At 41.1% G+C, this 16,407-nt stretch overlaps 1 protein-coding gene across 1 annotated transcript in view; it reads left to right on the top strand.

The window, feature by feature from the left end:
* The first annotated feature begins 5,881 nt into the window (after positions 1–5,881).
* SPAG17 (sperm associated antigen 17) overlaps positions 5,882–16,407 on the top strand; it is a 275,909-nt gene continuing 265,383 nt past the window's right edge. The window contains exon 1 of the mRNA XM_035252595.3: positions 5,882–5,976. The gene's annotated coding sequence lies outside the window, so the exon portion shown is untranslated. The remainder of the gene's footprint in view (positions 5,977–16,407) is intronic.

Below are 16,407 nucleotides of genomic sequence, written 5' to 3'. Positions count from 1 at the left end.
TTTGTTGTTGTTTTATTTTTTAAGACAGAGTTTCACTCTTGTTACCCAGGCTGGAGTGCAATGGTGCGATCTCGGCTCACCGCAACCTCCGCCTCCTGGGTTCAGGCAATTCTCCTGCCTCAGCCTCCTGAGTAGCTGGGATTACAGGCACGCGCCACCATGCCCAGCTAATTTTTTGTATTTTTAGTAGAGACGGGGTTTCACCATGTTGACCAGGATGGTCTCGATCTGTTGACCTCGTGATCCACCCGCCTCGGCCTCCCAAAGTGCTGGGATTACAGGCTTGAGCCACTGCGCCCGGTCGGAAAGCTTGTTATTACATTTCGCTGGTTTTTACAGTGATATTTGTGGAGTTTTAAGCTGCTGAACTGGGGCTCTAGGCACTCCAAATTTACTTGAGTTGTAACTATATTACTTAACACTTTCTAGAACTGGACTCAGCCTTCCCAGTTAGTTTGTGACATCTGAAGGAGGTGTTTTAGAATCTTTTTGCCGGCCCCATGACACTCAGCTTGCAGGATTCACGCTTTTATTTTCCTTACAGTGAAGGTTCAGTGCATTTGAATGTAATTCTCAACCTACCCAGAGTTCAGGGTTTTGGCCTTCGACACCTGTAAAATCACCGGGAGAAAGACTTATCACACCTACATATTTGTTGCTTAACTTGCCTGTACTTCAGAAAGAAAGAATCCATAAAAGTTAACAAAAATATCATAGAGAAATTACTTACAGCGGTTGGCACACTATTCTTTCCTACCTTGCAACATGTCAAAGAAAATTCATATATGATTGATTATCAACGAATCTGAAGTCTTGTTATGATTCTGTCCCATTTTCTGAACTCAGTCTTGAAGACCAGCTTCTTATACAACATCAAATAGAACCGTTCTTGGAATGAGGCCAATCCTCTGCCCTCTGCATTAAAAAGTGGCATGTTGCTTGATCCTTCTAACACTGCAGTCCCATGTAATGGCACACAAAGTGTCAGTCACCACGTGTAACCTGTGCGTTCAGACACAACCTATCAAGTATGTGCAATGCTATGTGAGAAAATCTCAGAAAGATGCTCTTATTGTCACATTTTAGGAAACCGTTCTCTAGCATACGAGTATCAACATTAACTATACACTTTGTAATCACTTATTGCTGTGATAATATTTATTGCTTTTAGGCTCTCTTCTGAGATGAATTGACATCGCTGAACCACTAATTCAATTTCTTTAAGTTGTTTATATCATGCAGCACTAGCCAGTTACCAGGATAATAATGGGCTTTTCTTTGATGTACCTCAATCTGCACATCTGCTTCAACTCCTCCACCAGATGTTCCTATTTATTTACATTCATTGCTTAAGGTTTTGAGATAATTCTGCTCTGGGGAGAGACATATTAGTAAAATAAACTGTATCACACAGGATGTCAAAATATCTAGTATAATCACCAGAATAAACATAACTATCTCAATCAACCAAAAGTGATATGATTCTAGAATATTCTTAAATGTGTATTTATAATGCTTTCCTAAATCCTTTTTTTTTTTTGAGATGGAGTTTCGCTCTTGTTACCCAGGCTGGAGTGCAATGGCGCGATCTCGGCTCACGGCAACCTCCGCCTCCTGGGTTCAGGCAATTCTCCTGCCTCAGCCTCCTGAGTAGCTGGGATTACAGGCACGCGCCACCGTGCCCAGCTAATTTTTGTATTTTTAGTAGAGACGGGGTTTCACCATGTTGACCAGGATGGTCTCGATCTGTTGACCTCGTGATCCACCCGCCTCGGCCTCCCAAAGTGCTGGGATTACAGGCTTGAGCCACCACGCCCGGCCTTCCTAAATCCTTTTTTAATTCATATGTTAGGTGACAATAATATTGAAGCATCCATTGGCCCAATGCAAACAGCCTTTTAAAATTCTTTCAGCTGCCGCAAATCATCTAATATAATCAACCCAATTATATCTACCTGTGACCATAGTGCCTATAACTATCTGAATCACCTCTAAAATTATTTCCATGGGAAATAATTCCTAGTGTCAGTCTATACTGAGTACTTACTCTACGTCAGGCACATGATGTACACTTCACAAATATTTCATTGAATCATCTTAACACCTCCTTGGTGAAAGTGAATTATAACCCCCATTTTATAGATGAAGAAACTGAGGCTCCACAAGGTTACATATCCAGTAAAATGGCAGGGCAGGCATCAGGCCTAGGACCACCTAGTTCTCCCCTAATCTCTGTTTCTATTGAACTCCACTTAAATATCAAGTAGAATAATTTCATCTATAAACCAGACACAACTTACTAGGTACAACTAGTGATAAAAAAATTCCTTGTAACACCTCCATGTATGAAGTTGCTTTGGTTTAATTGGTGGAATTTGAGGAAGAAGAAAGCCAGTGCACGGAGTTCCCACAGGCCCCTGTTTCTCAAAGTGGGGCACACACATTTATGGGACAAAGTGTGTTCTCTTGGAACATACATTTTCCTCAATGATGGGTAGTTTAAAATAACAATTTTTATTAAAACAAACACAGATATATTATGGAATGAGTCAAAGAATTTCTTGAATTTTTACATTAAAAGTGAGATTTCCAGAAGCTTCCTCTTTGGAGGAGAATTGCCCCAGCTTTCCTAGGAGGCAGGTATTTGCTCTCTTCTGCATTGAGGGCATATTGACTGACAGCTGTAGAAGCAGGGGAGCCCTTGACAAGTCTTAAGCAGGTTCTTATGGGCATTCCATTCTGGTAAAGATGGGCATGAAAGAAACAAGACCAGAGGCAGAGGACAAGTTAGAAAGTCCAACAAAGGGCAAAACACAGGTAAAAGACAAAAACCAACACAGCTATCTCTCTCACTCTCTCTCTCTCCGACACACACACACACACAGACACACACACACAGACACACATACACACAGACACACACACACACCACACCTTGCACCCGCCGTGCCCCCACCCCTACACTGGCTCTTGCTTCCTCACATTAAGCATGGGCCCTGTCAGTGTAGGCTTGGCCTGATTTGCTCATCCAGCCTGCCTTACAAGCAGGGCCTCTCCAGCAACGATCCCGACCTAATGTTTTCACACCCTGGGTGTGTCTGACATGGTCATTTGGCCGCAGCCAATTACGTTTCTGGACAAGTCCTCAGGAAGTTGGAGGTGTCTGCATAACGATGCTCCCTACCGTCTAATGGAAACACATGTTTGGAGAAAGACAGTTTCATGGAGGAAATCCATGTTTTAATTGTTTCTCCTTTTCAGCTGAGGATTGTTGTTTCAGGATACCAGTGACTTCCATTGGTGAGAGAGATTTATTACTCACTTCCTGGAGAAGGTGATTTTCTCTCAAGTGTGAAGCTTTGGACAGGGGCATCCAAAAGAGACACTAATTTTTGCCTTTGTAACTTAGAAAAATCTAAATGTGTCCAACGTCCCCCTCTCCTCAGGAATCAGCAGTGATGTGCTCTCCAAAGCCACCAGGCAGACAGGGCCACTGTGCTCCTTCCTGCCAGTGAGAGTACAGGGTCAGCAGCTTCAGCCAACAGTCTCTAACCACAAACTAGCACCAATGCTTTAGTGACTCCTGTAAATCCATGGGAGCAAAGGCACAATGACACCACTGCTCGTACAGAAGAAAGCCTGGCTACGTCTAACACTGCTTCCCTCCTTATCCTGTCCTCCAGAATATCCCAGTGGTGCTTACAAAGCTGTACTTTTGTATTGTGATGGTTTTACTGAAGCGTGGCATGGCGCTTTCGATAGCCACTAAGTGTTCTTTCTCGCTGTACCTTCCCGCCCTGGGAAGTTTCATCCATAGCCATTGTTTTCCTTATCCCTTACAGGCAGATGATTGACAAATCCATGTTCTTCTCTATATTCATCTCTCGATGCTGAGGGCCAACCTATACAGCAGCCTCTATAGCAGCCTTCTCCCCTCAGATATTCAAACTCTTCAAGTCGAAGCCTGAGCGCATCACTATCGTCCCAACCCTTTTTATTCTGCTGTGTTCCATGTTTCAGTGATCAGCACCACCACCCCTCCTTTTCTCAGTCCAGGAACCCTGAGCACCCTACTCCTCTCTCTCTCTTAACACCTAACTTGTTCAATCAGTCTTTATCCCAGGCAGCTCCAACTCTTAAATACTTCTAGAGGCCACTTGGTTTGCTTCTGCATCCCCACCCCTACTCCACTGGTCTTTCTGCCTCCCGCCTCTTTTGCTATCTAATTCCTTATCCCTGTCTCCATACTGCTACCACAGGAATCTTCTTTTATATTTTTTTTTGTTTTTTTATTTCTTTTTTTATTTTTTATTGCATTTTAGGTTTTGGGGTACATGTGAAGAACATGCAAGATTGTTGCATAGGTACACACATGGCAGCGTGATTTGCTGCCTTCCTCCCCTTCACCTATATCTGGCATTTCTCCCCATGTTATCTCTCCCCAACTCCCCACCCCCTGCTGTCCCTCCCCTATTTCCACCAAACAGACACCAGTGTGTAGTGCTCCCCTCCCTGTGTCCATGTGTTCTCATTGTTCAAGACCCGCCTATAAGTGAGAACATGCGGTGTTTGATTTTCTGTTCTTATGTCTGTTTGCTGAGAATGATGGTTTCCAGGTTCATCCATGTCCCTACAAAGGACACGAACTCATCGTTTTTGATGGCTGCATAGTATTCCATGGTGTATATGTGCCACATTTTCCCAGTCCAGTCTATCATCGATGGGCATTTGGGTTGGTTCCAGGTCTTTGCTATTGTAAACAGTGCTGTAGTGAACATTCATGTGCATGTGTCCTTATAGTAGAACGATTTATAATCCTTTGGATATATACCCAATAACCTTCTTTTAAAAAGCATCTCTAATCATACTGCTTCCGTTTTAAAGAAAATTCCCTGATGGATACCCATTAACCTAAGGGTAAAGTTCAAACACCTTAACATATTTTATAAGACACTTCTCCTGACCTGAGGTCCTGTTTACTTCCATCATTCACATCTACAGTCTTAACTTTACTTCCAAATCCAGACATTATGGAATTACTTGCAGTTTCCTGAAGTTTGCGTCTTGTTCCCTATGCTTTTGCACATAGTGTTATAGAATAGATTCTATCTTCTTCCTTGTGGCTAAACTCAAGCACCCTCTCAGATTACACACTCAGGGCCTGGGAACAAGGTGAGTGCCTGCTTAAATTTTGTACCATAAGTGTCTCTCTTGAGGTGCCCCAGTCCTAGCCCTACATATACGTATCACCTTCTTCCTTGATTTCTATTATTTTCTTCCCCAAAAAGTGAGTTAGGTGCCCCTCCTCCCTCCACCATTTGTATCCATTCTTCACTCCTATTGGATGTAACATGTACTCTGCCATACTGTAATTGGCTTTTTACTTGTTTGTCTTCCTCCTAAAACAGTAAGTTCTTTGAAGTCAGGGACCTCATATTAACCGTCCTTATCAGAGTACTTGATATATACTAGACAACGTGTAGTGCATAAATGAGTCCATGAATATACTTTTAGCCCTGTGTGTCTGCATAATGGCATCCATGTACAATCAAAACCAGTTTGTTTTGAGAGAAACCCCATAAATCATCAGGTCAAACCCCTCATTTTACAAATGAAGAAACTGAAGTCAATAAGGTCAGGCCGAGGCTGTTTCTCAGAATGACAGAAACTGGAAAGATAAATCCTAGTATCTTATTTTTAGCAGATAGCAGTTGCCAGTATAATGAAACATAAGCTATTTACCAATGATATTTAATATTCAAGCCAAACAATGTAATATGTCAGTCAAAATTATTTCATAACTCCTTATAAAACAAAATAAATCAAGTTTTCATAAGACACTTCAAGTCCATATATAAGCCTCCCTCACTACACAGCCACCATATTCAACAGTTGAAACAACAGGGAAGATACCTGTTGAATAAGGAAAGGTGCAGCTGGAAAGAAGAATGTTTACTACATTGTGATACTATGTAGGTAAGCAAGACTTTCGTCCCTACTTTGGGAGATGAGGGTACACATAGCATTACGGGCCAATCTCCGAATCACTTGTCCTCTTTGAAGTTCCTAGAGCCATGACTACTGTCAGAGTGTCGCTAACAGAAAGAGAGGACGAGGCCAGAGGGTTTTCATGGGTATGCAAAGCATGGAGTTTCTTATACATAGTACTTATTTTCATATGTGAAAATGTTAATGAGGTATTTCGTATTTGGAACTCTCAAGCAAAGGCACTAAATATCATGTAATGAGTAATGAGGTCTTAGGCTTTAGATTTCATATCAAACTCCCAACAAATCAAATTTGAATCTATTAGTTTTGTACTCATGAAGAAGAATAAGTGGTGGCAATGTGGAAAGATACATGGAAAGTTTTTTAATATAAAAGAATGCTGGAAAGGAAAGGAATGCTGAATTAAGTGTCTTCTATATTTACATGCCAGCTAGTCACAGCTGATAACCTTCCTTAACAGCTAATTCACTTGAAAATCTGAAGGGCACAGAATTCTGCTAGATGTTGATGCATAAGGTAAAAGATGGTTTTGGCGTCTCTGATCTGTGCAAAAACAACAGCTAGAAAAAAACTGAACTCAGAAACATGATAAAAGCCATACACAATAAACCCAAAATTAGTATCATATTGAATGGGAAAAAAACTGAAAGCCTTCCTCTGAGGTCTGGAATAAAACAAGAATGCTCATTTTCACCACTTTTGTTTAACATAGTACTGGAAGTACTCGCCAGAACAATTAGACAAGAGAAGGAAATAAAAATGAAAAATTTGGAAAGGAAAAAGTCAAATGATCTTTGTTTGCAGATGATATAATCCTATCATATCCTATCATATTCTAGAAAACCCTAACGACACCACCTGAAAACTGTTAAAACTGATAAATTCAGCAAAATTACAAGATGCAAAATGCACACACAAAAATCAGTAGCATTTCTATATGCCAATAGTGAAAAATCTAAAAACGAAACCAAGAAAGTCATGCCATTTACCATAGCTACAAACAAAATAAACTACCTAGAAATAAACTTAACCTAGTAAGTGAAAGACCTCTACAATGAAAACTACAAAACATTGATGAAGGAAATAGAAGAGGACACAAAACAATGGAAAGATTTTCTATGTTCATGGATTGGGAGAATCAATATTTTTATTTTATTATTATTATTTTTTTTGCCAATCAGTTTGAGCTTATGAGGTTAGCCTTGAATTGATGACCTCGCCTTCGCGAGCGCCATCACCTCCGGCAGGAGCCACTTTGGACCCCAGAATCAATATTTTTTAAATGCCCTTCCTACCTGAAGCAATGTACAGATTCAGTGTAATCCCTATCAAAATACCTATGACATTTTTTCACAAAAATAGAAAAAATAATTCTAAAATTTATAAGGAACCACGAAAGAGCTAGAATACCCAAAGCCATCCTGAAGAAAAAGAACAAAACTGGAGGCATCACATTACCTATACCCAAATTATACTACAAAGCTATAGTAATCAAAACAGCATGATAGTGGCATAAAAACAGACACAGGCCAATGGAACAGAATAAACAACCCAAAAATAAATCCCACATATACAGTGAATTTATCTTCAACGAAGGCTCCAAAAGCATAGTTTGGGTAAAGGACAGTCTCTCCAATAAATGGTACTGGAAAACTGGGCAACGATATGCAGAAGAATGAAACTAGAATCCTGTCTGTTACCATACATAAAAATAAACTCAAAATGTATTAAAGACTTAAATCTAAGACCTGAAACTACTATTAGAAAACACTGGGGAATTACTCCGGGCCATTAGTTTGGGCAAAGATTTCTTGAGTAAGACCTCAAATGCACAGGCAACCAAAGCAAAAATGGATAAATGGGATCATATCAGGCTAAAATATTCTGCACAAACAAAGAAAACAATAGAGTGAAATGACAACCCACAGAACAGGAGAAAATATTTGCAAACAATTCAATTGACAAATGACTAATAAGAAGTTCTGATGACTTAATTTAAAAAGAAAAATAATCTGATTTAAAAATGAGCAAAAGATCTTAATAGACATTTCTCAAAAGAAGACATGCAAATGGCCAACAGGCATATGGAAAAATGCTCATCACTATCATCAGACAAATGCAAATCAAAACTACAATGAGATGTCTTCTTACTCCAGCTAAAATGGCTGTTTTTGAACTAAAGTCTTGCTACATTGCCCAGGCTGGAGTGCAGTAGTGTGATAATGGCTCACTACAGCCTCAAACTACTGAGCTCAAATGATCCTCCCCCTTGTGCCTCCTGAATAGCGAGGACTATCGGAGCATGCTACCATGCCCAGCTAATTAAAAAAAAAAATTAGGGATAATGTCTCACTGTTGCCCAGGCTGTGTTCAACTTCTAATCTCAAGTAGTCCTCCTGCCTCAGCATCCTGAGTCTCTGGTAACAAAATGGCTTTTATCCAAAAGAGAAATGAGAACCCTTGTACACTGTCGTGGGATTGTAAATTAGTACAGACACTATGCAGAACAGTTTGGAGGTTCCTCAAAAATCTAAAAATAGGACTACTACATGATCCTGCATCCCACTGCTGGGTGTAAGCCAAAAGAAAGGAAATCAGTATATCAAACAGACATCTGCACCCCATGTTTATTGAGCACTATTCTTAGTAGACAATATATGGATGGAGTGAAGCTAAAGTTCCATCAGTGCTTGAATGGATAAAGAAAATGGGGCATATATACACAGTGGAATATTATTCAGCCATAAAAAAGAAGGAAATCCTGTCATTTGCAACAACGTGGATGGAACTGGAGGACATTAAGTGAAAGACAAATATTGCACATTCTCACTTATATGTGGGAGCTAGAAAAGAAAGTGAACTCTTGGAGAGTAGAACAGTGGTTCCCAGAGGATAGGAAGGGTAGTGGGGAGTAGGGGATACTGTGAGGACGGTGATTGCTATCATCTCACTCCAGCTTAAATGGCTATTAAATAGAAATACAAAAGCATAGTTAAATAGAGTGAATAAGCTCTAGTGTTCTGTAGCACAGATAGGGTGACTGTAGTTAACAATAATACATTCTATGTTTTAAAATAACCAAAAAGAATGGAATTAGAACATTCCTCACACAAAGAAATAAATACTCGTGATGATGGGTACGCCAGTTACCTTGCTTCGCTTATTGTACATTGTGTGTCTATATCAAAACATTACATGTATTCCATAAATATATACAACTAGTATGTATCAATAATAATTTTAAAAATACAAATTATAAACATGAGCTCAAAATTCTGATATTTAGGGTGTTCTGGCAAAGACAGCTTTTGACCACCTATTTCATGATTTGGAGAAAAACATACCTAGTAGGTTATCTCTCTACCAAATTTTTTCTCTACAGAAATTTTGAAATAATTACAAATCTTAAGTAGGTCTTATTTACCAAGGGCCCTGCTGTTTCATTTCCATCCACCACCTTAACTGTCTCTGCAGAGACTTGAAATCAGTGATGTGCTGTTAAACCTTTTCTTCCTGTGTCCTAATTTTGCTGAGGTCTGGCAGTTTGTTTGGTTTTATAAATAATTATTTTATTTTATTTTTAATTCACAAATAATAATTGTATATATTTAAGGAGTATGATGTAATGTTTTGATAAGAGTATTTAACAACTAATTAGCCAGGAAAAACAACAATGCCGTGATTTATAACATGAGACAATTTCTATGGTGTAAATACTTCTACCATGGCCAATGACAAGTTACCAAGGCAATGTCACTGAATGCAGAGTTGGGAAACAACGTGCAGAGTCAGGGGTAACGAGCCAGTGAAAGGCAGCTCCATTCACGACACCACTGCCTGAAACCCCGGGGCTGCCTAAAGAGAACCCCTAAGCATAGCTCTCATCAGAGCAGGTCTTCACATCTTCCTTGCTTCAAGCCCGATCATCCCTGTATTAGTCCTGAGTGATTAGTCACAACTAGGGTATGCTGCGTAACAAATCAGCCCCGAAATCTTAGTGATTTGAAATAACAAAGGTTTGTGTCTCATTTATGATGAATATCCAGCATAGGTCCATGGAAGAAGGATGCTGTGCTTCTCAAAGTTACTCGGGGTTCTGGGCTGGTGGGGGCTCTGCCATCTGGAACGTGCTGGTGTCAGTGAAGGACAGCCTAGAGACTTCACGTAGACTTTTCACCACTTCAGTTTATGTTTTATTGGTCAGAACTAGGCTCATGACCCCACCTAAGTGCCAGGGATTTGGTAAATGCGAAAGAGCAGATGGAATGTTTGGTGAGTACCACTGTCTCTATTACACCCATGATGATTTCAGCAGGCAGCAGAACCTGCGATAATTCAGGGCATAACACTTCCAGGGGAACCAGAAGGCTTAAGGGAAAATAAAGGACCTGACTGTGAATGCCTCAGCAAAATCAGAAGCTCAGCAAGAATCTACAAACACTCATTTTTCTACTCTTAACTGATATTCATGTGCTAAACTAATCATTCTTCTTTGACTGGAAAGGAAACTTACAGCCCAACAAAAATCCCAGGAAGGCTCTGCCCTGGTCCACTTTGCCGTACTTTCAAGATGATGCAAGTTGTCATGAATTTGCTTGTCTAAATAATAAACTAGCAATTTGAGGTTTTTCTGAGTCTGAAGCCCAGAGCCCTGTTGCAGGAGGATAGAACATTCCTGGGAGAAAACTGCTCAGAGTCCAAGTCTCTCTGAGACAGGGAAAGTCTAAGACTGGAGAGACTGTGGGGTCCCAGGGACTCTTTCCTAAAACCACAGCCTTTCATTTCAATTCAACAGATGTGTATTTCGCATCCCCCTTGCACAGTGGGGGTGGGGGCTGAGGACGGCCGTGCTCCAGAAGTGCTCTGCTCATGCCCTCGCTTGCTCTCGCTCTTGTGGGCATGCCAGCCCCTTTCCTTCTCTCCCCAGGCGTGCATAGACTCTCCACATGTTGCCCCCCATCTGCTGGTTTACTATTCAAGCTCCAGTGATGTATTCTTCACAGTATGATATCCCACCCCAGGGTGTTCTTCATGAAGCAGAGGGTTGACTTACAAAAGCCTGTAGTTGCAAAAGGGATGTGAAGGCTTCCTCTAGGCCTCTTGCAGATCGGAGAGCATCGCATTCTTCAAACTCTTTCAGTTTTTCCTGTGTCTCTGGGTTGATCAAACATGGCAATATTTTAATCACCTGTTCTGAAAGATAATAGCTACAAGTCTAAAGCTAAGAAAATACACCAAGATAGATAAGGGAAAAAAAAAGTGATTTCAATCTAACTTCAGCCCTTAATTCATTACGGGCATGTGGACAAGCCTCTAGCGTCTCTATTTCCCCCGCTACACATTGAAGGTTGTACTACAGTGATAGTTTTCACACTTTCAGGAACTGATCTGCATAAGCAGAGCGAAGCAAGGGGGCGGAGTTTCAGGACCGCATCCCGATTTCCAACCCAAGCAGATACATTTTTTTACCATATTAGGCTTTAGAGTATATTTTTGTTTTGTTTTTCAAAGGGTATCAGAGCTTCATAAAAGTTGTTCTTAGGAAGATGTTCCTAATATTTTTTATTTATTTATTTTATTTTATTCATTTTGAAAAATGTTGATCCTAATATTTTTTTAAATTTAAAAACCGATGGACATATCCAACTACCCGAGAGAGCTATAGAAAATAATGTGGACTTGGAGCATATGTGTCCCAGGAGAAAAGGCTCTATGACTCATGTGGCCCTCAGCTAAGACACATCCCTCCCTCACATAAATGGTCAGCCAGGCTCCCTGTTCTTCCATACTGTCCATACTTCTATAATTGCAGGCTGTGAGTCAAACCTCTTCATCTACACCCTGCCAGCGTGTTACAAAGAAGCTCAGACTATGTAAGCAACATAAAGAGTAATGGGTAGTAGGACTTCCCTGAAATTAAGGTGAAAGACCGCAGCCTGCTCAGAGCACATGTGGTTTGGAATATTTCCACTGAATATTAAATCATACAAGAATTTTCACTCATCTTCATCTTGGAGGTCACAACATGACTTTTCTCTAATGAATTCTTTATATTGGCAGCTCTTCTGTTTTCCTCCCTTCCTCCCCTGGCTCCTCACTTCCACCTCTACCCTCCTCCCTGCTTGCTGGGAGAAGCCCTCTCTTTTAGTCTCTGTGTGGGAACATATGGTAATACTTGCCCTTGATTTAGGCCTCGAGTTTGGTCTACACCTGTGTAGACCTTCAAGTAACGGCTCAGCAGGCATCGCGGGAGGGTCGTGCTCCAGAAGTGCTCTGTGCATACACTTACTTACTCTCACTCCCCTGTGGGCGTGCCAGCACCTCTCCTTCTCTCCCCAGGCATATATGGGCCCTCCAGATGTTGCTCCCGATCTGCTGGTTTACTATTCAAATTCCAGTTATGTATTTTTCACAGTGTGATATCCCACCCCAGTGTGTTCTTCATGAAGCAGAGGGGTGACTTACAAAAGCCTGCAGTTGCAAAAGGGAAATAAAAAGAGAAGGGAGGACTTACAGAAAGAGAAAAAGTAGTGGAAATAATTCTTTTTTTTTTTTTTAGATGGAGTCTCACTCTGTCTCCCAGGCTGGAGTACAGTGGCAGTGATCTCCACTCACTGCAAACCTCCGCCTCCCGGGTTCAAGCGATTCGCCTCAGCCTCCCAAGTAGCTGGGACTACAGGTGCATGCCACCATGCCCAGCTAATTTTTTTGTATTTTTAGTAGAGACAAGGTGTCATGATGTTGGCCAGGCTGATCTCGAACTTCTGACCTCAAATGATCCGCCCACTTCGGCCTCCCAAAGTGCTGGGATTGCAGGTGTGAGCCACCGCACCCGGCTGGAAAGAAAGAATTTGTACTGGGAAGTTTATCCACAGCAAGCACTATCCTGACTCAATCTTGTGAGGTCAACGTGGTTTGCATCTCATAAGGGAAAAAAACAAAGCTTAGAGAAGTCAAATGATATGTTCGAGGTCACAGAGCCAGGAAGTGGCAGAACCAAGATTTAACGACAGACCTTATTTCAAGCCAAACGTTCGTTCTTATTTCCCAAGCAGTAGCTCTTTATTTCTGGAACTATCTACCATATCATAACTATAAACACAGGTATTACAAACAGTGCCTCAGAGACATGCTCTCACTTCTGCAATAGCACAGCAAGGTGGGTTTTAGCATAGTCAGTTTATAGATTTTACAGAAAAGGAGCTCATAAAGGTTACCTGGCCAAGATCACACCGCCAAACACAGAAATTATTAGGAAGCTTTCCTCACCCAAATCAGTCACTCTCTAGTACGTTCAGGCATGAGCAGACCCCAGTCGCATCCAGTGCTTTCATAATACCAGTGCATCCTCCCCTGAGCACCCCAGGCCCATCGTGACCTGGGTTCTGTCCATCTTTCTTTCTGTTCCTCCATTTACGTCAATCGCTCCTACCAGATGAAGCTCCTTGTGTTTCCTCAAACTACTGTACCACCCTATGCACATTATACACGCTGTTTCCTCTCACTTCCAGCTTCTACAGCACTCAGCCTACGGCCTATTTTGTCAGAAGCTACCCACCATGTGCCTTACCGCAAACCACTTCATCACAAAAGCAGGCTTCATCACCAGTCCTCCGGCTCTTGCAGCACCCTATGAATATCTGTACTGACAACACGCTTGTGTGACGGTCTGCTGAGTCAGCTACCACCAGCACAAGGCCCAACCCTCCTTGAAGATACAAGACACATTTCATTCGACTTTGCATTCCCAAAGTTTACCATAATACCAGAAAAAAGTAGAACTCAGAATCTTTATCAGATGAATAAGAAAGTGGGAAAGGAAGGGAAATAAAATAAGAAGAGTAAAAGGGTAGATGTTAAGGACTAAACTCAGGTCTGTCTGATTCCAAACTAGACAAGACTGCGACCATTCCATAACCAACCCACCCGATAGCGTGCTCTTCACTTTATCAAAGTTGTGACTCTTTTCTCATTCTCCCCTCTCGTTTTAAATTCTTTTCTTTTCTTTCTGTGTGAGATTAGGTCTTGCTCTGTCACCCAGGCTGGAGTACAGTGGTGCAATCACAGCTCACTACAGCTTTGAACTCCCTGGTTCAAGCCATCCTCCCACCCCAGCCTCCCGAGTAGCTGGAGCTGCAGGTGCACACCACCACAGCTGGCTAATTTTGTTTGTTTGTTGTTTTTTGTTTTTTTGTAGAGGCAAAATCTCAGTAGGTTGCCCAGGCCATTCTCTTTCACTCAGGTACCGAGGCTCCATTCGTCACTATGGCTATCAAGACAGCACATGTAGCTTTGCTCATCACCAGCTAGCTCCCTTCTTGGATTTTCTAGAGTTTTCCATCAGACTTCTCTTAGTATTTTTCTGTTTGAATCCTTCCATCCAATAGAGTTCATCTAATAAAAACAAAAATAAATTAGATTCTGATCTTACTAAAGGACAATCTTTTAACAATGTCCTCTCCAAATGAATATTTAGGGTTAAACAGGATTTTTAATTCATAAAAACCACTTAATATAACTTTTTGCACTTTAGATTAATTTATCTGTGGGATATCTTCCTTGCAAAACAAGTTCTATATTTTAATATTTTAATAACTGCCCTTTTAAACCACTTTCACTATATTTTTCATATTATAAAAGTATTATGTATTTATTGTAGAAGATATACAGGTATAAATACACACAATGAAGAAAATTTCAGTAACCCCTAATCATACTATTCAGAGATAATCACTCTTATAGTATTAGCATAACTCCTTTTGTGCATGTATAATTACAGTCATGTACCACCTATGCATTCGAAAAATGCATCACTGAGCATTTTGTTGTTGTGCAAACATCACAGAGTGTAGTTACACAAACCTACTTTGTATAGCCTACTGCACACCTATACTGTTATGGCATAGCCTAGTGCTTCTAGTGCATCACTAGGCGATGGAAATTTCTCTGCTCTGTTATAATAGCCTGGAAACACCACCTTACATGCAGCCCACGGTTGACCGAAGGTTATCTGTCAATGACTATATTATAGGAATAGCTAATACCCACTCCAGGAATGTGTGAGCCAGCACTGTTCTAAGCATGTTATGTGGATTATTTTAGCTCTCAGCAATCTCATTAGATTGGCAAAATTATTATCTCCACTTAACATATGGAGAAACTGAGGCACGGACCGGTGGCTTGCCCAAGGCTACACACATATTAAGTGGTAGAGGTGGTATTTGGTCAGAAGCAACCTAGCTCCTAAGGATGTGCTTGTAGCCCCTAAAATATACTGCCTCACACACTCATATAAACTTGAGATCAGACTGTACAATCTATGTCAGTAACTTGCTGATTTTTAGTTAATATACCTTAAAAAGTTTTTATGTAATTTAATATTCTTCTGAAGCGTCATGTTAATGAGTGCCTAATCTTTCATCATTTTGATGTGCCATTATTAATTAAACAAGTTTCTATTGTTAGAAGCTTAGTTTGTTTTCTGACCTACTATAAACATACTGTGACCAACAACAGCATAACTAATTTTTTACATGCAACTTAGAATTGAAATGACTGGATTAAAAGGTAGGAACTTGATACATGCCCACCATTCACAGCCTCCAATGTAGTTCAACAACAAGTTAAGTAATTAAATAAATAAAATGAAATATCCCAGTAATTGAGCGCAACAGTTGCTGACTAGCACAGCCTGCACTCTGGAGCTTTTCTGCCAAGTTCTTCCCTATTCTTGGAGCTGGTCATAATAAATGGAGGGGAAAAAAAAGCATCCTAAGCCAGGTATGCGCTGCTGTCAGACTGTCCATATACTTCCCCTTGGAGCAGGGCCGCCACCTGCTGCTGGGGAAAACGCCTCCCTCTGCCTTTCTCCTCCGTCAACACCACACCAGAATGAGTTATCACCTGCAGTTCGGCAGTTGCTGTCACCAACACAGGGGCCCTTCCCATTTGGAATCCTTACCATAAGAATGACAGCAGGGAAGAGGAGGTTCAGAAAGTTCCCAGAGGAGAGGTGTGGGGGGGTCCCTGCAAGTCAACCTGCCCCATTAACCTACATAGCATATCCATGGAGGACACAGAGGAGGGGGCCAGCAAAGCCAACTTTTACAGAGACACTCCTTAGAGGGTGGCGATCCTCACTTAGGACAGGGAGGTCATGCAAAATGACCTAAATGACAAAAAAAAAAAAAAAAGAGAGATAAACAGCACAGCCTAAGCGTTTGTTAAGATGGCGAGGTTAACTGGAGAGTCCCTCATGAACTGTTAAAATAAAGAAGAAAGACATTTAGAAAACAACACATTATGAAACAAAACAGCAAACACCGGTGAGTGGCTGGCATCCGGTGAGTTTTCTGTCAAACCATTTTGTCATAAATTTTAGAGCCTCCTCATCTGGAT

Source organism: Callithrix jacchus, chromosome 7, assembly GCF_049354715.1.
Source record: "Callithrix jacchus isolate 240 chromosome 7, calJac240_pri, whole genome shotgun sequence".
Lineage (NCBI taxonomy): Eukaryota > Metazoa > Chordata > Mammalia > Primates > Cebidae > Callithrix > Callithrix jacchus.
The sequence above is the reverse complement of the archived record's forward strand: the minus strand, read 5'-3'. Positions and strand labels throughout refer to the sequence as shown.